Raw genomic sequence first — 22,001 nt, 5'->3', positions numbered from 1 at the left:
GGGACCACCACCCCCGGGGCTTAAAATTAAGTGGGAGGGGGACCGCGCGGCCCCCTTCCTGGAGCCCAAGATGGCCCTGGGGACCGCCACCCCCCAGGGCCGGCTCCTGCAGTGTCCCGGGGTGGCCACCCATGGGACACTGCTGTTTGCAATGGCAGGGCGGGAGCCTCGCAGCTCCCACCCTGCCATTGCAAACTGCTTTGCTTTATGGAAGCGCGAGCAGGGAAACCTGCTCTTGCTTCAATGAAGCAAAGACGATTGCTTTTCCACATGGGGAGCAGCATGTTAGCTGCTCCCCATGTTGAAAAGTAATGGCGGCTCCCGCAGGAAGCGGGGAGCCGGCTGGGACTGTGGGGGGATTGGGACCGCCCCATGGTCCCCAACGAGATGGCCAGGCCCCGGGGGATGGGGTCCCTGGGGCCAGTAGTGGCCCAGGAGGGGGGCCTCGTGGCCCCCCTCCTAAAAATAAATAATTAAGAAAACGGCCCCGGGGCATGGGGTCCCCGGGGCCAAAAGGGGACACAGGAGGGGGGCAAGGCAGCCCCCCTCCAAAAACAAAAATTAAAAAAAAGGCCATGCCCCGGGGGATGGGGTCCCCTGGGCAAATTATGGCCTCGGGAGGGGGGCCACGCGGCCCCTTCCCGATTTTAATAATTTTTTTATTAAAAAAATACAAATTGGGGGCAGGCCCTGGGGTATGGGGTCCCCAGGGCCAAAAAATAAGAAAAAGAAGGGGGGCTACACAACCCCCCTTCTTAAAAATAAACATTTTTAAAAAAACGGGATGGGGAGGAGGGCACGCCTCCACCTTTCATCACTCTGCATACGCGCCCGCTGGCCAGTTTGCCTAGGGGGAACGAATTTCCCTTCAATACTGGGGGTCCCAGGGGGCCAACTAGCCCACCAGGAACCTCCAGTATGCGCCAGGGGGCTGCGTTGCAGAGAGGTGTAATGAGGCCACGCCCCTTTTTACACCTCTCTGCAACGCAGCTCCCTGGCGCTTACTGGAGGTACCTGGTGGGCTAGTTGGCCGCCAGGGGATCTCAGGATTCAAGGGGACTTAATCCCCCAATTTAAAACACCCCACGGGGTGCATTTGCACAGTGGTGAAGGTAGGCGGCTGGGCCTGAGGTGAGATCTGTGCAAACACACACTGTGGCATGTTTTAAGTTGGGGAATTAATTCCTCTTCAATCCTGAGTGTCCCTGGGGACCAACTAGCCCACCAGGTACCTCCAGTAAGCGCCACGGAGCTCTGTTGCAGAGTGTTGTAAAAAGGGGCGTGGCCTCTGAATAACTCTCTGCAATGCAGCTCCCTGCAGTAGCCAATATATATATATATACATATATATATATATTCACTGAAAAAACCATAGGTTTCACACACGTTATAGTTACGAATTAGCATTTAAAAAACCTTGCACATTCACTTAAAAAACCATAGGTTTCACACATGTTATAGTTAGCTGGACATTTCACTCTTAAAAAACCAATGAAATTCCCCCGTTATAGTTAGTGCAGGCAACTATAACTCACGCGACCGCAATCCTCTGCTGATGACGTCAGATGTTACATCACTGTATTTAGACACTTATTTACCCATGTCTTCTTCCATTAATCTTTAGCTATACATATATTACAAATATTTACTTTTCATAAAGACACATATGTCATCAGTGATGTAATATCTGACGTCATCAGCAGAGGATTGCGGTCGCGTGAGTTATAGTTGCCTGCACTAACTATAACGGGGGAATTTCATTGGTTTTTTACAAGTGAAATGTCCAGCTAACTATAACATGTGTGAAACCTATGGTTTTTTAAGTGAATTTGCAAGGTTTTTTCAATGCTAATTCGTAACTATAACGTGTGTGAAACCTATGGTTTTTTCAGTGAATTTGTACGGTTTTTTAAATGCTAAGTTATGTATTTATTAAATTGTTTTTTTCTCCCTTGGGGGTCCTTCTGTGACCGCCTGACCAAGTCTAGGGGGTCAGGAACTGTCCACTCTGCCACCTTTTCACGTTCTCCACTTTTTTTTTCACCCCCTCAGACTGCGAGAGACAAAATGGTGGCCGACACTTCCTGTTTCGACCGATTCGAATGTTTACCAACATCTAACAACCAATCAGATTAGCGCTCGCACACGGCAGGGTGCGCGCACAGTGCGCGCACGGTGCGCGCGTATAGATATTGATATGCTTTTAAATGCTATTTTCTCAGGAAATACTGAACAGATTTACACCAGACCTGCAACAGGCACTTCCTTGACCTTATGGCTACCTCTCTGCCAAATTTCACGTAATTCTGTTCAGCCGTTCGGGCTGTAGCTGCGACTAAAGGTCCTATGGAAAAATGCATGGGGAAAACGCGTTTTGGGACCCCCCTTTTTCTCGGCCCCCGCTTGACGAATCACCCCGAGACTTTCAGGGTAGGAGCTGAGCGCAGCGCCCCATTAGTTTTGAGAATTTCGCGAGGATTCGTCAACCGGCGCCAAAGTTATTCAAAATAGAATTTTGAGATTTCCTATGGAAACTAGGTTGTAACTATAACTATCTACTGGCGACCGCCAGTAGATAATATATATATATATATATATATATATATATATATATATATATATATATATATATATATATATATATATATATATATATGGACGAATCCACAGCTTGCTCGCCTTTATCAGCTACACACGGACACGGACCACAGACTTGGTGCCAATTATCTCATCTTTATTTCTTTGATGCCGCCATAACGCGTTTCAACTCCTTCGAGTCTTGATCACATGGTAAAGTTTTTTTACTCAGCATTCGTTTTTTAAAGTGACAAGGTGCTAGGTGATAGGTTAATATATTGCACGTATATATAATACCGTAAGGTATTGCTTGCATATTTGTAAACATTTCATAATTGTAAATTGGACCTTTGTGACATGCATAAATGCAGATTCTTTGTACCATTGCACTTAAAATTTCGCTTACAATACACTCTATTTAATAATAAAATAAAATAAATAAAATATACTGGTCGCATTAAACCCGTTTTGATCATTCATGCCTAAATGCAAATAGTCGAGATTGATCATTAATACATATTGGGTTAATTGAATATACACATATATAAATTGTACTGGCTGACCATCAAGTGTTACAATAGATAGACTGTATTATAATTGTTGTTGTCATAGGGCGAAATGCTCCTTCTCATTGTCATCGCATAGAGTTCATTACATTATTCACATTAAAAACATTTAAATCATTAAGAATCAACTTGTATTTGTCGCATAAATGCGATAAGATGTGCAACATTCTTTGTTCATAATGTTATTTTGTTCCGCAATGCTCATATGCGCAAAATGTGGAATGGTAACCGAGATGGTTATGGGTGGAATAGCTGCCCGTGTTACTTAATGTGCAAATTTGTGCTTAATCTGTGCAAAGTGCAAATTCTAAATCTAAAATAAAAAATGAAACAGATATGTTTCATAAATTTAACTTTGTTTGATGCTTATGTTGCAATTAATATTACTTTTAGGGTTGGTATTAACTGTGACAATAACTGATTATGTCACAGTCGTAGAAATTGTCATAGAACAGGAGCATATACGTCCACATCATGTGATAGAGTGTTGGTAAAGATTGGAAATCATAAAAGGCTCGATAGGGTGCTTTATATGGAGCATACGTCCCTTATATGTAGTGCAAAAAATTTTTTTGCTATAATATATAAATATATAGATAAATAGATTTAAATATATAAATATATAAAAACACATAAAAGACATGTAAAACTTTCCCATAAAAACTTTGATATTAAAATTCCCCAAATTATCATGTTCATGTTAGAAATAAATGCATACATACATCCATGCTTGTTGTTTAGATAAGTTCTTAAATGCAGGTATATAAATCTTCTGTAATATTAAGACCTCCTGGGGTCTTAGTATCAAATTCCAGAATGTATTGCGTTTCTAGTTTTCTCCGTTTGGCTTCTCTGTTGCCACCACGTCTGCTTGGGGGTACTGAGTCTATTAAATAGAATTTTATATCTTGGCTTCTGGAATTATGGTACTCCCGAAAATGTCTGGCTACAGGGTATGTGTTGTCATGATTGTTAATAGCTCTAATATGTTGTAAGATTTGTTTGTGAGCTTGTAGCTTTGTGCTACCAATGTATTGTAGCTCACAAGGACATATTAAAACATATATGACATACTCTGTTTTACACGTAAGAAGTTTTTTTATTTTGATTTCATCCTTACTGAATGGCGTTGTGTATGACATTTTGTTTACACCCAATTGGCATGCCTTGCATGTTTTGCATTTATAAAATCCATAATGGGTTTTAAGCCAGTTGCAGGTTTCAATTGTTTCGGGGGTTGTTGATACTAATTTGTCCCTCATTGATGCTGCTCTTTTATATGTTATGGATATTTTTTTGGGCAAAGATTGTCCTAAAATTGGGTCACTTAATATTAGGGGCCAATTATTCGTAAAAATCTTGCATAGCTCCTTGTGTTGTTTATTATAGTCTATAATTATCCGAAATTCTTTTTTGATGTCATCTTCGGTATAATTGGTTGACAATAATTGGTGTCCCTTTGACTTAGGTTTGATTAGATCAATTCGATCTTTGTTCATGGATTTGTCAATGGCCCCTTCTATTGTTTTGCATGAATATCCTCTGGTTAGGAATCTGTTTTTCACCTGATCTTGTGCTTGTTTAAGGGCAGCATCACTACTATTGATTCTCCTTAATCTGAGCATTTCCCCGTAGGGGATGCTATTGATCAGATGTCGGGGATGTGCACTAGAACTGTGTAAAATTGAGTTGCCCGCTGTCTTTTTACGGTATAATCTGGTCTGGATTGTGTTTTTGTCAATGTAAATGTTAGTGTCCAGAAAATTTACAGATGTGTTGTTGATAGTACCTGTAAATTGTAGATTAAGATTATTGTTGTTAATCAAATTTATAAAATTCTGTGCCTCCTGTTCAGTGCCCTGCCAAATGATAAAAAGGTCGTCAATGTAACGTAGCCAAATAATAATGTTCTTATTCATGATTTCATTGAATTCTTTGACTAGAACCAGCTCCTCCCACCTGACCATATGGAGGCAGGCATAACTGGGGGAGAAGCTGGCTCCCATGGCTACTCCCATTGTTTGCTGAAAGTGTAAATTGTTAAACATAAAAACATTGTTCGTTAGACAAAATTCGACCATATCTATAAGCATGTTACTGTGATCCGTCAATTCAGATGTATCAGATTTAAGGTAATAACGGAGTGCTTCAAGACCATCATTATGCTTAATACTCGTATAGAGTGATGTGACATCTAGTGCCAACATTAAATAGTCACCCTGCCATTTGACATCTTTGAGTTTATGTAAAAAGTCACTTGTGTCCCTTACATAAGAGGCTAAACCCTGTACATGGCTTTGCAAATAAAAATCCACATACTGTGAGGTATGTTCCAACAAGCTCCCACGCGCCGATATGATTGGTCTACCGGGTGGTTTATTTATGTCTTTGTGTATGTTAGGAATAAAATACATCGATGGTGTGATGGGAAAGTCATTTTTTAAAAAATTGTATTCATCTTTGGTTATCAAATTCTTGGACTTCCAGGATAGTAGTTTTGTGTAGTAAGTTTGATGCATTCTTTTTAAGTCAGTTCCAATTATCTTTGTATAGCAATCGACATTATTTAGTTGTGATAAAGCTTCTTTTATATATTCTGTCTTTTTCCAAATGACAATGTTGCCCCCTTTGTCCGCATTTCTAATGACTATGGAGGAGTCATTTTTGAGTTTCGACATAAGTTTATGGTATTCCGTAAATCTTTTGTGGTATTTTGTCCTTTCATTAAGTGTCTTTTGATGTAATTTCTTAATAGCCCCAGTTACATGCTCATGGAATACATCAATAGAGTCTCTTTGACTCACCGGTGTGAACGTTGATTTGGCTTTAAATGGTGATGGGATAGGAGCTCCCACTGACTTTCTGTTTCCATTGTTCTGCGTTGTTGTATCACATTCCATTACTGTGTTGTTTTCCGACCATAATGTATTCAAAGTGTCAAATAATGATGCTTCCTGATTAGTTGCATCCTCCATTGTAACTGGATTCCCCGTGATGGTATTTTCACTAGTTGTTTATTTTTCTTTTTCTTTGGCTTTTATTAAGAAATGTTTTTTTAGTTTCAATTTTCTTAGACATCTGTAGACATCCATTCTTGTTCTTGAATAATTAAAATTACTTTCCGGACAGAATGATAACCCCAGACTAAATATTTGTTCTTCCGCCTTTGATAGATTGATGTTTGCCAAATTGATAATGGTTTGACTTGTTTCTTGTTCTGTAGTTATTTGCGCATCCATCTTCCCCTGGTTTGTCTCCTGGGATTTGATGGTCCGAAGTCGCGCTTTGCGCCTCTGCCTGCGTTTGTAGTTTCTTGATTTGTGCTGGGTTGGATTCTTGGACGTAAAGTTTGTCGTCTGTCCATGCATAAAAAATTAATTTCATCGCCTGGTTCAGGTATTGGATCAGAAATGCCTCCTGTTTTATTCCTTAGTTCAGAGTCAGAGCCACTGTCGCTGGCAGAGCTTAGGTCAGAATTGGATGTTGAGACTATTTGTTTGTCTCGCGTTGATGTATCTTTTCTTTGGTCTTCCTTTGTATTCAGGTTCGTGCATCGTATTGTATCGTATTTCCTTGAAAAGGTAAATATCAGCCCCAATTCGTAATCATTTTTGTCTCTTATAAACTTGTAGGCTTTTCTGTCTTTTATTTTGTCTTCTTCTTTCTTTAGACGTACCATCATTTCTTTACGTGACTTTTCTATTTGCGTTTGATTTGTCTCTGTCTTTTCATAGTTTCCAATCTCCTCATTTAATTTATCTATTTGTTCCAGCAGAGTAGCACGGTCAATTTCTGCGTATTTGATGAATATCAAAAACAAATTCCTGGATGACTCTAGATTACATTGTGCCCACTCCTGCATCATCTTGGGGTTTGGATTTTCATAGCTTGGGGCTATAAAGATTCTTAGACCGCGAGGTATGTGCCCTACATCAATGTATCCTTGTAAAGACTTAGTCTCCCACCACTTACTTTGTTCTTGGCGCATATATTTTTCCAACTGTTTAAATTTATCCCTTAAAGTATTGTTACTCGTGTTACTGTCATCTTTATGTGATTGAGGTAACGTTTTGGCAACAGTTGCATCACTAAACATTCCCAGCGCTGCCGCTTCTCTGTCTCTTAGCGTATCACCGGACATCATGATTATAATGAATAATACGCGTTCCGAGGTATTTTGCTGATTTTACCTCGACGCGTGTCTGGCAAAACCACTAACCCCTTGTAAACGTATACACTCACCTACCTTGCGTCTGTCAGTTTCCACTGCGTCCTCTGACCCAGCGTTCACCGATTTCCGCTCGGTTTTTGGCGTTGCTGTGTCTCCACGTCTCCGCGTTGCAAGTGGGGTCAGACAAACTTAGTCCCACCGGACTTCTCTGTTTCCTTAGCTGAACACTCCGGAAGTGGTTTCTTTTTGCGTTGTCGACCTTTGGTTTAGCGGGGGCCCGTGTAGAATCGGGTGAAACCTCCCGGTTCAAATATGGACGAATCCGCAGCTTGCTCGCCTTTATCAGCTACACACGGACACGGACCACAGACTTGGTGCCAATTATCTCATCTTTATTTCTTTGATGCCGCCATAACGCATTTCAACTCCTTCGAGTCTTGATCACATGGTAAAGTTTTTTTACTCAGCATTCGTTTTTTAAAGTGACAAGGTGCTAGGTGATAGGTTAATATATTGCACGTGATAATAGACATAAAAGGAAGCTTATCCCCATAAGGTATTGCTTGCATATTTGTAAACATTTCATAATTGTAAATTCGACCTTTGTGACATGCATAAATGCAGATTCTTTGTACCATTGCACTTAAAATTTCGCTTACAGTACACTCTATTTAATAATAAAATAAAATAAATTAAATATACTGGTCGCATTAAACCCGTTTTGATCATTCATGCCTAAATGCAAATGGTCGAGATTGATCATTAATACATATTGGGTTAATTGAATATACACATATATAAATTGTACTGGCTGACCATCAAGTGTTACAATAGATAGACTGTATTATAATTGTTGTTGTCATAGGGCGAAATGCTCCTTCTCATTGTCATCGCATAGAGTTCATTACATTATTCACATTAAAAACATTTAAATCATTAAGAATCAACTTGTATTTGTCGCATAAATGCGATAAGATGTGCAACATTCTTTGTTTATAATGTTATATTGTTCCGCATTGCTCATATGCGCAAAATGTGGAATGGTAACCGAGATGGTTATGGGGGGAATAGCTGCCCGTGTTACTTAATGTGCAAATTTGTGCTTAATATATTCACTGAAAAAACCATAGGTTTCAGGGGTGTTGTAGTTAGCTGGACATTTCCCTCGTACAAAACCCTAGAAATTCCCCTGTTATAGTTAGTTCAGCTAACTATAACTCGCGCCCCCGCAGTGCACTGCTGATGATGTCACATATTACATCACTCATGACATGGTCAGTGACATCACTGATGACATCACTGATGACATCTCAAATGACATCACTGATGACATCATCCGTTGAGTATGTGTTTCTGAACAGTTTTATTACGTTTAATATATATACGGAAAGGCCTGTTGAAAAATAAGTGGGTGTACAAGTGTGTGAATGGATGATTTTCTAGGTGCGTAACTGAGTCTATAAGTGAGTCATTAAATGTATCTTACTGCAGACTAGTGACTAAACTGTGTGAATGTCTGTATGTTTCTGTTTGTTGGTGTATAAGTGGCTGCATGGTTTTGTGAATAGCTATATGAGTGTCTATATGGGTTATTGATTGGTTGTCTGAGTATCTGTATGGGTGCCTGAGTGTTTGTGTGGGTAGGGTGTGTGTGACTCTGTGACTAGATGTGTGAGTGGGTGATTCAGTGGGTGCATGTTTTTAAGAGCGCATCTGTGATGGACTGTATGGTTGGGATAAGTGTATGTATGGGTGTGTTAGTGATTGAATGTATATCTCAGTTGTACATGTGTCAGTAACTACATATGTGAAACGCAGTGTATATGTGTGTAAGAGTATATAACTATCTATATGTGAGAGTGTGTGATTTCGGGAGTGGCTGTATGAACCATAGTGCAAGGATATCTGTGTCATGTGCTGTTTGTTTTTCTGCAGGAAGACACAGAATTTGTTAGTATTTTTATGAGTAAGTGAACTTGACTGTATAAGTGAGTAAATTTTACTGTGATTAATTATTTGCATGACTGACTAGATGTGTCAGTACCTCAATGGATGATTGGCGGTGTGTGAGTGTCTATATAGGTGTATAAATGCACATAGGGACTGTAAGTATGAGTGACTGTACAGGTGAGTGAGCGGAGATGCATTTAGACCTAAAAGTCAATGAGTGGGTGAGTAGTTATTGGTATTGGAGTATCTATGGTTGTCAAAATGGCCGCCTGAAATTTTGAGTCGGTATATCAAAGGTTATATTAGGGTGTGAGAAGATGTACTAATTTATCACATGGATGACGTCATCAGTGATGTCATCAGTGATGTCATTTGAGATGTCCTCAGTGATGTCATCAGTGATGTCACTGAACATGTCATGAGTGATGTAATATGTGACGTCATCAGCAGTGCATTGCGGGGGCGCGAGTTATAGTTAGCTGAACTAACTATAACAGGGGAATTTCTAGGGTTTTGTACGAGGGAAATGTCTAGCTAACTATAACACCCCTGAAACCTATGGTTTTTTCAGTGAATTTCTAAGGTTTTTTTAAATGCCAATTCCTAACTATAACGTGCCTGAAACCTATGGTTTTTTCAGTGAATTTCAAAGGTTTTTTAAATGCCAATTCCTAACTATAACGTGCATGAAACCTATGTTTTTTTCAGTGAATTTCAAAGGTTTTTTAAATGCTAATTCCTAGCTATAACTTATCTCTGAAGATATCATGTTTAATGATTTTGATTGGATTTCTATATTTTTCAAATTCAGTGTGTCATTTCATTAATTACATTTTTTTTAAATACTTTTTTATCACCATTTTTAAATGTATTTTTTCAATTAATTCTTTTAAAAATAAAAAAATATTATTTGAATTTAATGGGTTTTTCAAACATTTTTTTTATATTTTTAAAAATATTTTTTTAACTATATGTGCAAAACTTTATTTTATATATTTTTTTTCCATGTTTTTGGATCCGTGCACCCTAAGCGCACCGTTCTCGATCCCTACACGATAGCATCCGCGCATGGTATGCGTCGGGTATGTGGTTAGTGCGCGATTTCAATGCGACCGGTACGCGACTCCCAACCTATACGCGACACGTTCGATGTACGTAACGCGACGTTTACGCGCTTCCGCGATGCGTCATCTGCGTCTATGACGCGGTAGGTGCGCGGATCCCGTGAAGTATTTAACATTTAAATAAACATATTTATGTATTTCATGTGAATATTAATTAAAGACAAACTCTAAACTAGTCTTAAAACTAATATATTTTGACATCTAATCCTATATTTCTTTTTAATTCGATTTCGCGTATGCGCGCTGGGTGCGTGCTGCGTATGCGCACGGTGCGCGGATCCCATGTGACCTGCAAAAAAAGAGATTTGATTGGTTCATTACACTTCCTGTTCTAACTACTGAAAGACCTCACCCATTTCAATCATTCTTCTTTGAGCTTCTTTGGAGAACTACGTCTTTGGAGAGAAGAAGATTTTTTAGACTAAGTTTACACTTAGCTCTAACTTTTTTCAACCAAAAATGGCTTTAGGGCAGCAGGCATCACCTGCATCACCTCATACTTCTGAGGATGAATTTTTGCCGGAGTTACCACGCAAAGAACGTTTCTCTTCAGTGGTATGGAAATTTTTTACTTTTTCCGAGGGGCAGAATAAAACCAATGCCACCTTGGTCACATGCAAGATTTGCAAAAGAGTCCTATTGAGAGGGGATCCTAACAAGAAATACTCTTGCGGCACGGCAAGTATGATGAAGCACATGAGGACCCTTCATCCAAACAATCTTGCAAAAGAAGAGTGCTGACGGATGAGAAACGCTCCTGCTCCTGCGCCATCCACCTCATCGCAGCCAAGCACATCAAGAGTGCATCCAACAGACCAAACCTTGGACATCCGTCCTCAATTTAAATTTCTAAAAGTGTTCTGCACTAAGTTCAATAAGACTATGGCGAGCAGTCAATCGATCTGATCTGCCGCCGCCAAGAAAGTCATATTTGCTAGGTTTTTTTTATTATTATTGTTCCCTGAAGTTCATTCTTTGGTTTCTCCTGGTTTTTTTTTTTTCAGAAAAACCAAAAAAATCACAAAATTGTTAGAAAAACCCCCCAAAAAATATAACAGAAGAAAGAAGAAAACAAAAGTTCTTGTAAGAACTAACTTTCCTGGTTTAAAAAAAGAGCTAAATTTCTTTGTTAGTGTGTGAAAGTTTAGATGAATGTATGTGTAGTACGTAATTGACTGAATGAATGCATTAGTAGCGTATGGTGAATGTATAAGTGCAGAACTATAGGGAAGTGCTGCAGCATCACACAGTAACCTCTTTGACTGCAGTGTGCTGTAGTACTTCCGAAGCACAGGGATGCAACATATGTACATAAATATGTTGCAAATCTATGCTTCTGTCTGCACGGCTGCTTAAACTGCAGCCATGTGGTGACACAGGCACCCTTGCACCATAGTGCAAGGATATCTGTGTCATGTGCTGTTTGTTTTTCTACAGGAAGACACACCTTCCTGCACAAAAACAATGAGAAAATGCATTTTTCTCCTTCAATGTATGCTGAACATTTCAGCATGCATTGAAGATATGAAAATGTAGAGAAATTAAAACAATTCTCTTTGTTGTGCTTTCCTACACCAATTGTAGAATGGTGCACCATTCACACACATATCGAGATTTATGATTTATGATAAATCTAGACATGTGTCTTGTTCTATGAGTATTAAGTGCAATCATGCACAACAACACTTATAGAACACCCTTTCAACACAAAGTGGTCTAAATGATGAGGTTGTATTTACATGGAGTATAAAAAGTGCACAGAGTGCCTTTTCCTCTCTTTGCAAATATAAAAGAGTATCTTGCACAATAACTATGTTACAAAAAGTGACATATTTCCGTTTTTAAATTTCCTTGCGAATGATAAAAGTAAGCACAGAGTTTTGTCTGCAAAGATGTTCAAAGAAGAATGATTGAAATGATTGCGGTCCGTCAACAGCTAAAAACGTGAAATATTATGAACCCCTCAAATCTCTTTTTTTGCAGGTCACATGATATCTGATTATGGTCAGATTTCAAAACTACATAAACAGAGTGTTTTTAGAAACGTGTTTCAACTTTGTAGCTTCTTGCAGGCCTCTTCATTCTGCATATTGAAACTTAGTTAAACTTACCTTCACAGTAATAGGAATAAAAAATGGTATTCATTTTTTGCTGTTTTTCATTCAAATATAAATTGTTAAAAATTGCTTATTTTAAAATTTGGACCTGTGAAAGAAAAAAAAAATTATAACATATAATAATACATTTTTTACAACACAACATCATTTCCACAAAGTAATTTGTTTGTCTTTTTTGCTGTTCTCAGAATATATTGAATTTCATTAGAAATAGTGATTTCAATGGTACTCAACAGCGGGCAAAAAAAAAACAATCAGAAAGATTGTTAAAAAAACAACAACATACTATTCTCAGTAAAATACCAGAAAATACAAATCATACATATATGAAATGCTTACAGATTACAAAATTTTATAACTTTAACTTATAAAAACTGTAAATGTTGCCGCATTAAAATAATCACTGAATAAATGACCACCAAAAAGTCCATAATTCAAAAATATACCATTCCTTGAGGCCAAATGGTATTTTTGCACTTCTTCTTTATGTAAATTGTCCAATGGTAGTCCTATTAAATTATAAAAATAAATTCCTCAGAGAGTGAATTATCTTCCTAAAACTTTGGCTTTAAAAATATTAGGTAGGAATTTTGTAATTTCCTAGGCAAACGTTGTTTGAAAACCAACTGGGCATCATTACAAAGTGTCCAGCCTTTGTCACATTTTAGATAGGCAGTGTAATGTCCAGATGTGGTGGAAGGACCATCATGGAAAATTATTGCAATTGCTACAAAAGTCCTTCCTGATATTGATACTTGTGTTGCTACAAACTGCTTTATTAAAGTATCCAATCTTCTTCCATCAGCTGTACAACGTTGCATCATTAAAATTATGTATTTTCCATATTTTGTTAAGAATAATGTGGATAACATTTCTGATTTACATTGGCTACACTCCATGTTTTGAATTGCACCTTTCACTAATTTATTGAAAGACACTGATTTACAGTCTGGTAATGTTAAATACAGAAATCTCTCAGTGTCTACATTGGTGCAACATATATACATCCAATTTTCACAATAATGTTCCCATTTGTAAGAAAGGCCAAAAATATTTTCTATTTCTACACCCTCATTTTCAAAAATTGTACGCATATACATTAAAAATTCTTGAGCATCTTGTTGGATATTTTGTGTAAATTGTGTAGAACCACAACACACATCCAAAAGATTACGAACATCTGAAACAGATTGTATTTTACTTCTATCTGTTGTCAATTTTTCATAAACAGAATGCAACAGAGAACAAAATCTTTTTTCCCGATTCTGCATAATTTGTGCTTGCAAACCTTCCAGATATAAAACAGCATTGACCACTACATTAGCATAGCAGTTGACACCAGAACTATTTTCAAACTGATAACCAACAATCTCTTCAACAGTGTCCAATTTCTTTTTACCTGCAATCGCAACATTATCTTGTTCTTTTCCCTTCTTGACATCTTCAGTACAGATATTCTCTAACCTTCTTTTTCGACCAACCACACGCTTTTCAAATACAGGATATTGACCTAAATTTGGAGCATACACCCTTCTTAACCTATTATACTCTTTTACACACTTTGCATCTGCAGTAACCTTTGTCTCATCAAAATCAATCAAAAACAAACCAGATATGTTCTGACTCGCGACAAAGCAACATATGGCATACCCTCTTTAAATGCAGTAGATCCAATGTTCACCAATGCACTGTCTACACTTAATCCTTGAGATTTATGAATAGTCACTGCATATGCCAGAGAAAATGGAAATTGTTTCCTACGGACATATACATCTTTAACAAGCAAAAAACGAACTGAACAATGACCAATTTCTTTAACTTCATCAATCTGATCAAATTTAATTTTAAAAAATGCAATTCCTTCTTTTTTCTGATAATTCACAAAATCCACCACTTTATCCATTGCACCATTAACTAAACCTTTCTCTACATCCAAATTACACCTTAAAATTACCCGACAGTTTACACACACATACGGGTGCCGATTCCGATCCGTGAAAAAAAAATTGCGTACAAATCGTATCCGTATATTTTCACGTACGAATCGTACAAGTACCGTACAAACTGCGAAGTACGATTCGTACGTGAAAAATACATACGAATTGCGTCGGGAAAATGGTCTGAGAGGGAGCCGTAAATTTTTACGTCCGAATAGCGTCGGGAAAAGTGTCCGATAGGGAGCCGGACATTTTTACGTGCAAATCGTAAAACAGAAGTCTGAGCGCAAGTACGATCTGTACCGCCCATCCGAATACACAACCGCATGTAAAAGGCCCCGTACGGAGCGAACGCTGTAGCCTACATGTACATGGGTAAACTTGTGCCTGGATACGAGTCGTACAGCCCCCCTCACCCCGCACATGTCAGCACCGTACCCCGTATGTCAGCACCGTACCCCCCCTCGGCACCGTACCCCAACACCATAGCACAGCCCCGCACCTGTACGGGCCGCACCCCAGGCCCGTCTCCCAGCCCCGCACCTGTACGCCCCGTACCCCAGGACCGTACCCCAGCCCCCCACCTGTACGCGCCGCACCCCAGGCCCGTCTCCCAGCCTAGTACCTGTACGCACCGTACCCCAACATCGTAGCCCAGCCACGTACCTGTACGCACCGTACCCCAGCCCCATACCTGTACGCACCGTACCCCAACACCGTAGCCCAGCCCCGTACCTATACGCACCATACCCCAGCACCCTAGCACATCCCCGCACCTGTACGCACCGTACCCCAACACCGTAGCACAGCCCGCACCTGTACGTGCCGCACCCCAGGCCCGTCTCCCAGCCCCGCACCTGTACGCCCTGTACCCCAGGACCGTACCCCAGCCCCCCACCTGTACGCGCCGCACCCCAGGCCCGTCTCCTAGCCCCGTACCTGTACGCACCGTACCCCAACACCGTAGCCCAGCCCCGTACCTGTACGCACCGTACCCCAACACCGTAGCCCAGCCCCGTACCTGTACGCACCGTACACCAACACCGTAGCACAGCCCCGCACCTGTACGCACCGTACCCCAACACCGTAGCCCAGCACCTGTACGCACCGTACCCCAACACCGTAGCCCAGCCCCGTACCTGTACGCACCGTACCCCAACACCCTAGCACAGGCCCGCACCTGTACGCACCATACCCCAACACCGTAGCACAGACCGCACCTGTACGCACCGTACCCCAACACCGTACCCCAGGACCCTCACCCAGCATTGCGTATGCACGGACCGTACCTACGCGAAAAAGACTCGTACAGAACCAGGACACTGTAAAACAGCACAAGGAGGGTCAATTCGACTCGCACAACACCACAAAACACGTCAACATGACAAAATACATCTCTATGACTGACCTGGCACATCCAAACAGGCAAACAGAAGCCCTAAATCACAACCACCTCTTATAACACACCCACCACAAATTCAAACACAGCCACACCCACAAATGGACCAATAAAAAGGGCCCACACACACAACCCATGAGCCTTTGCAACAGACTCACTGCTGACAGACACCACAAGCAACTGCACCTTACTTACACCTTAACTACACCTTAACTTACACACCTTCACACAACCTCCTTCACAAACACCCCCTCTTCACCTTCACACACACACCGTCACATTCACACCCACACACCCACAACCATCCACACCCACACCCCACACCATGCCCACAGACAAGAATCCAAAGTTCACAACGGCGGAGCTGGAGCTCCTTGTCAACGAAGTCATCAGAGTCGAGCCACAGCTGTTTGGAACATTGGTCAGACAGACCAGCATAGCCCAAAAAAGCAGCCTGTGGCAGAGGATCGTCAATAAGGTGAATGCTGTTGTGCCCATCCGAAGGACCAGGCATGAATGCCAAGCCAGGTGGTACGATCTGCGCAGGGCAGTCAAGAGGAAAATGAACGAGGAATACGCCCAGAGTAACATCACTGGAGGTGGGCTGCCCCGCAGACCCGTACATTACCATCCCTGGGAGGATAAGGTGATGGCCACGCTTCCGTCGATGGGAGTACATGGAGTCAAAGGAGTCGCAGAGCCTGGTGAGTACACAAACATCTTACGTAACATGGGGGGAATGGCATCCACACCACAAATAAACCAAAGGCACGCAACTTCCCCCAAGCCCTCACCACACACAACCACACCCAAAAACCACACTTATGCCACCAATGTCTCCATGCCCCATTCACAAATAAAGGCAATGCCATGTCCCAGGCCACACCAACCACAAACCCAAGAGTGGATGTCCGGGATGCTGGGAGGGTGGGGCTCACACAACACATTGTGCAACTCAGAACCAGACACCAATGCCCACAGCCCATATGGCCTAGGTACATACCCATGCACCATGCCCAATGCACAGGGACTGGCAAAGTACTGACAAGGTAGCTGACACTTGGCCCTGCTGTAGGCAGCACAAACCAGAAATGAAGGTAGGCCAAGGGCAGTAAAGCTAAGCCCGTAATAAGAATGAACGACAAATTTGCTAATACTGCCACTGATTTAATCCTCAAACCAACTTATGAGGACGCATTTTGGAAGACAACAAAAATGCGTAAAACTTTTTTTGTAGATTTAATCAATCAATTTAATTTTTTTCAAAAATACTTTATTGTCCTTCCATAATACAAAAATTCAAAGAAAGTTTACAACTCACATAAATGGGACATAATTCATACAATGTACACCACACCCTTCAATCACACATTTCAAGCATTCAAGACAACACAATCTTCTTCACTCCAAACACACTGGTACCAACAAACATTCAACCGTCTCTATCAATCTTCTGAAAAAACCATAAACATTCAATATACTTTTCTAAGACCACAGAGAATATCTTTGGAATAATAACTCTCAATATTGTTTCTTTTTAGCAAATTCCAAATTCTTGTGGTCGCACCAGAAGGTCCACGCGTTTTGAGACCCCTCAGTTTTGAGGGTCTCTCATCAGGACCTGTAGTTAAAAATCAACAAAAAAACCTTTTATGAGTAACGCTAGAACGTCAAATAACCTCTTAATACACCAGGGTCCTCCTAGTACTAACTTAATTACTTTTTTCAAGTGAAGAGAAGATCAGCCGATCTATTCCAAATGACTCTAAAAATGAGAGAAAAAAAGGATACAATGTCTAACAAAGTTTGGACAAATGTGTTAGTAGTGCCAAACATACACTCATTCGTGATCAACTTACATGGGTTATCATGCAAATAGCACATGATTGCTATCTTGGTGTAGCTGGTGGTGGAAGAGTTTTCACAATATGATCAATCGCAGGCTATGGATGGTTAAGTCACAGGCTGTGAACAAAAAATCAATTAAGAGGTATTTTCAATGCGGGTCCATTCTCTCCAGTGCAAAGTCATCATTCATAGTTTGTCTGTAATTTTAATACCTGAAATGTCCGTCAGAGACATGTGGCATTGTTCTGGAGTCAATGTCAGAAGCAACTTTCCGGAAAAAGGTTGAAGAACGCTGTCTTAAAGTAGCGTTAGGGTCCGTTTAGCTGAGTCAGGCTTTGATTTGCACCTGCAAATATAGTCGAATGCGAGTTTTAACGAAAGGTACAGTTCGTCAAACAGAGCGTGAATCATGATGGACGATACAGTGATTTTTAATAAGGCAAACTCTGTAGAAACCACATTGGTAGTGTGACTAGATCTATGGGCAGTTTAATAATTAGTCTCGAGGAGTGGATGTTAAAGTTATTAGGATCCAGAGTAGACCAGCCTCAAATGCAGGCTTACCTTAAAAAGCACCGTGAGTTGCTGAAATCGTTTGCGGACGCCAATTACTGACGGATGAGGGAACACGTTTTGGCTGAGTTGAACTTTTGCTTTGCTCCTAAAATAATATCGAAGTCAAGTTTTAGACCAAGGTTACGAAGCGTAGGGGAGAACGTGAATCATAGAGGAAACTAAATCGGTTTTAATGAGGCTTTAGTGGGGCACCCTGTCTTAGCACATACGTCATTAATATGGCAAGTTCTATAGACAGTTTGATTGTTAAAGTAGTAGCCTCAAGTGCAGGCTTACCTGAGAAAATCTCCGTAAGTTGCTCGAACCGTTTGGGGACGCCAATTACTGTCACGTGAGGAAACACGTGATCGCAAAGTTTATATTGCATGTAGGAGAAAGCAAAGGAGGACTTATTTGAGTTGGAGCTGAAGCGCCGTATTTGCACGGAACCCAATTCAAAATGGAAGAAAAGAACAATTAAGACTCCGAGCAAACGGAGAAAGATTGCATAAATGAACCCGAATAACAGAGAAGGACGCAGTATTAAGGTTTATAACTCCGCAAGAATGGAGAAAAAGAGGTACACACTCCTGCAATAAAAATTAAAGAAAACTTTGTAGATGACACGCAATCGAAATTACCTCCACTTATATGAGCCCTAAATACCGAAGTTTTAACGGGGGATCAAGCCTATGAAGGTGATAGATTAAATACATAGGATGTTTGATCCACTTGATAACCCATCCAACAGAATTCAACTCAATTTGTATAACTGAGAGAGTTCATTAAGTCCATTAGAAGCTGTGTTAAACTTCAATCTCAAGAAAGCCTCTCTTCTAGATAGCTTGAGTTCTAAATCACCGGGTTGGGTGTGTGTCTGGGTCCTGGTGGGCAGGACCGGCTAGGCCATGTACTGGGGACTGAATGAGGTGTACGGGTCAGGGGGTGTGGCCAAGGGTCAGGGATGGCCATGCCACAAGGCCGGGTCATCGACCTCCCCCCAACAATGGGGGGGAACAATCACAGTCCCAGGCTCAGCGTGAAGATGATCCCACCAGCAGCGACGACTCCCACCACTCCGTGGATGACCCTGACCAACCTGGCCCCTCTGGTGCCCAAGCCCCTGCAGCACCTGCGTCAGGTACATCTGTGCCAACCACCACCCCCATTCCTGCCACATCCCAGGAGACACCCAGGAGCCCTGCTCGCACAGAACAACACAGCCAGTCTGACCAGGAGGGACAAGGTTCTCCGGGCACCCAGGAGGAGACAGACGACCACGCTAATGCCATCCCTCAGGGGTCCCATAGACCTGATGTGCCCACAACGGCAGGCCAGGCTCGTGTGGGCAGGGGTGGTGGGAGTGGAGGCAGGCGGAGGTGAGAACCTGACCGGCCAGCTGAGGGAACCGGTATGGCACACATGCGCCACATCCTGGACACATACCGGCGTGACACCAGGGGTATCAGCCAGGTTGTGTCGAGCCTCACAGATTTCAAGGGGACCCTCGACGAGATGAAGAACCTGCAGGCCGAGCAACATGCCAGTCAACAACAACACCAAGGACGGATGGAGGCAAGACTGGCTGAGCTCCTGGCGGTGCAAACGGACATGAGCCATTCACTCCGTCGGATCGCCGACAACATGGGCAACTCTCCATGTACCACCAAGAGAAGACCACCACCAGCCGCAGGGAGGGAGGAGGAGGAGGATTCGTCCGACGGAGCATCACAGACATCGTCAAGGCCTGCATCTGAGGGTCCCGCGAGGAAGGTGGGTCGTCCACGGAAAAGACCGTGAGAGTCAGCGGACCATCCACATCTCCCAGGTCACCTGGCCTGGCACCTGGACCTCTGGCGCAACAGCAGCACCCCACCCAATGACATTCTCTGCCACATTGACTTGCTGGTCACAGTCTGACCAATGATGACCAACACTGTGGTCTGGACTCTGATGACTCCAACTGACAAGGATGCCATCTCCCCCTGTGAACTTTGGATTCAATGCACCCAGTAGACCACCTTAGCACATCTACCAAAAGACTCACCCCACCAAAAATAAAAAATACATTCTTGTCATGAGATGTTGCTGTCATTTGGCATTAGTCCACAACATATGTGTGTGTAAATGTCTAACTATGCCTGAGTGTTGAACCAACTCCACCCATCCATACCCTGGGATCTGACACACATGGGTCACAAGTTATCATTCAATGCAGACATGGAGCAAAATACTCACCTGTGATGGCCTCAAGCTGCTGAGGGGGTGCTAGGGAAACTGTGAGGACACACCTATTTGGAAGAGTAACATTAAGGCGTAGAGGTCATGCCTCATTTGGAGGTTCCCGAGGAGGGAGTCCCAGGTATGTGTTCCCAGGTGGAGAACTATGGCCTGCATGCAGGAGTACGGTGGATCCGAAGAATGGTGGCCAGGTCAAGGTTGGATGCACGGAGATGGCACTACGGGGTCTCGGATGACAGTGCTACAAGGTTGGTTTTGGGTCAGGGTTGTGGCCTGCCTCCTGAGTGTGGGTGAGGAGTCTGAAGGTCATCCTGCAGCACACAGTGATCCATTGCAGCTATCTCTGCTGGACGGTGATGTGGCTGGGGCGCAGGATGTTGACCCTGAGGTGTGCAGATGCAGCCTGGATGTGGACAAGTGTCCCTGGATTTTGGATGTGGCTGCTCCGTAGATGGAAGGCAGTATTTGACACGGATGTTGTCGCGGACCTGGGGGATGGTCCGTCTTACCTTGGAGTGGATCTCTCTGGGGATCATGTGCATAATGCTGAGGGTGTTGCAGTGTGAGGTACAGATGCTGGTGATTACCATGGCAAATGTGAGCAAGCAATCCATGATGCACAACATCTTGTGTGCATGGACACTGGGTGCCTGTGTGGGGCTTCTGTGGGTGGGACACAAGCAGTTGACCCAGCTGTAAGGGGACAATCCTCAGATCTTGACCTCAGTCCTGTACAAGTCCAGCCTCAGGTGGCTGCTGTTCTGCCATTCATCTATGAATCCCATGCAATCTTGAATATTGGAACAGGAAATGTCTGCGTCCTTGGTGAGGAGCGCCTGGCTGTCAATGGCATACGAGTTGATGATGAGGTTGTGTGCGCATGTGATGGTGGATAGGGGGGTCCTGGACACATTGTAGATTGACACGCTGAGAGATGATACCTGTGCCATGTGCCTCACGACGACAGCATACTACATGCAGAAGCCTTGAGTCCCACTCCCATGGCCCTGCAGGGGTACAGAGCCGGTGGGGAGTAGGAGGGACATGACCTGGTGGGTGTGACAGGGCCTGGAAGGCGTGGCAGCGCTGTGTAGGCAGTCGGAGTTGCACACTCATCATGCAAAGGTGTGGTGTGTGCACTCAGTGCATGCCTGAGAGCAGGCGGGAGATGTGTGGATGGACCTTGCTTGGAGGGTGGCTGCAACATCAGACTGTAGTGTGATGTGGGTCATGCAAGGACCTGAGGGTTGTGCAATGTGTACGTTGCGTGTGCAGACGGTCTAGCCTTTGGTACCGCGTGGCCGCAACTGTGGCACAGACAAGCTGAAGACAGCCACATGAATGTGTTGAGGGAGAAAGGGAGGAGCACGTTTGATGTGTGTGTGTTGCCATATCTGGAAACTACATGTGCCCTTGCTGCAGTGGCTGCAACAGCAGGTGGCATGTCCTGGGAACTATGCCACAATATCCACACAAAGACTAGGATGTCAGAAAGGACTACTGCAACAGGTGTATG

Source organism: Triturus cristatus, chromosome 5_2 (genome assembly GCF_964204655.1).
Source record: "Triturus cristatus chromosome 5_2, aTriCri1.1, whole genome shotgun sequence".
In the NCBI taxonomy this organism is placed as follows: domain Eukaryota; kingdom Metazoa; phylum Chordata; class Amphibia; order Caudata; family Salamandridae; genus Triturus; species Triturus cristatus.
This window is presented reverse-complemented; position numbering follows the sequence as displayed.